The following is a 1,932-nucleotide window of genomic DNA, read 5'->3' on the forward strand; positions in this document are numbered from 1 at the left end:
GTGCCTTTGTGGATCCCTCCAGGTACTCCGGCTTCTTCCCACAGTCCAGAGCGATGCAGTTAGGTTGAATGTGAGTGTGAATGGTTGTGTGTTTCTCTGTGTTAGACTGACCACCTGTCCAGGTTTTGCCCGCCTCTAGCCCCATAACAGCTGGGACGGCTCCAACCTTGAACCAGTTAAGCAGAAGAGATGGATGGATGGATGATCCAAAGAGAAACATTAAAGGCCCTCTCACCAAAACAAGATAAGAATGCATTTTACATATGAATCTTCATTCATTCATTCAAATGTTGAAACTAGGGCTGCCACAAACGATTATTTTGATAGTCCACTAGTCATCAATTAATATTGCAATTAGTCGACAGCCTATTGCACCAGCATGCATCTGCTCTAATATAACTATCATTAGCTTACAGCATGAAGTGTTTAAGAGAACAGCATGCTCCTCGTCAGATTGATGGGAGGAAAAGAAAATTCTAGAGTTTAACTAGGTGGCTGCTATGCTCACAGAACTGGGATGGTTTCAATGAGCATGTAACCAACATAACCAAGGTAGGTAGTGGACATGCTGTTCACCTGCTCCCTCAATCTCAAACAATGCTTCAATTGGCTGAATGGGGAGATGTGCAAGTTTATCTTTCTGAAACAATTAGCACATTGTAGTGACTTGTGAACCACAATCCATCATGGAATTGCATTGCACACCCTCACACAAAACAGAAGCTGCACAATGAGGATCTAGCAGACTGGCTGGCAAGCGAGATTTGGAATCAAAATCTTCAACCATTGTCTGGGTTTTTATTTTTCTCTGAAAATGAATGCTTTGGTCAAATAAGGTGGGATTGATGCTGGTCTCAGCTCCTGGGCGTCCCACAACAAGAGCTGCTACAAGTTTAAAGTAAAAGGCTCAGTAACCTGTTGGGCTTGGAACCTTTCTTGCTTTGCCTGACAGACTAGTGTCTGGTTAGGTTCATTCAGACGTCGAGCAGCAGTATGGTCATCTTCACCACATCTAAAGCTGAACCACACTTCTGGCAGACAGGGAACCTTAACAGGTCTCCTGCCACTGCTGTTTCTTGCCATTAAGTAATCTTTGTCATCACTTATTTTCTTTAGGACATTTCTGGTACCGAGCGAGCTCTCTAAGTTTCTTAAGACAACTGATCTGTCTTATTTTGAAGTTTAACAGTTTGTTTTCTCTGTTTTGACGCTGCACTAAGCTCACTGTCAAAAGGAGGATTCATGGACCTTTGGCTCAGTTTCTCTACTTGCTTTGCAAGCTTATCCAATCTCCTTTCAAGCTTAGATGCCTCGCTCTGTTTTGTAGTCTGTATTGGAACAGGCTCATCATCATAGGAGGGTACATCAAAAATGGAGTGGGCATGTACAGCTGGCTTTTGTAGAACCAAGATATTTTTTCATCTTGTCTAGCTTTGCAGATCTAGCACCTTCCTCAGTTCTCAACACAAGGAGTATTTCTGAAAATGCTGGTGGACTGTTCTTTTTGTTCTCTAGCTGGAGAGCTATGATGAGACTCATCCCAGCAGCCTCTATTGAACTGTCTGAGCAGGTGTTTCAACAGAGACTCCCCCTCTAGAAGTAGAAGTAAGGAGGCTATGGAGTCTGTTCAAATATGCTGAGGGCTTTTCTCTGCTATTCTGACTGGAGCTGAGAAAGGTTGCAAAAAAAACAAAAAAAAACAAAAAAAAAAACAAAAAAAAACACTCTTCTCCGTTATCTACAAGACTAAAAGCAGAATCAAGCTGCCTAATATAAGCTCTGGATGGGGAGCTCAAACCAAACAACTTAAAAACATCTGTCGCTGGACTGAGCAAACTTTCAAGAATGTTCCTAACCCTAAAGGAGGAATCACTGAGGGGGAAGATCCACTTGTATACCTCTTCCTGAGCAACATCTCAAATGGTTTTAACA

This window comes from Pundamilia nyererei, unplaced genomic scaffold (genome assembly GCF_000239375.1).
Source record: "Pundamilia nyererei isolate P.nyererei 1_Seehausen unplaced genomic scaffold, PunNye1.0 scaffold00053, whole genome shotgun sequence".
NCBI lineage: Eukaryota > Metazoa > Chordata > Actinopteri > Cichliformes > Cichlidae > Pundamilia > Pundamilia nyererei.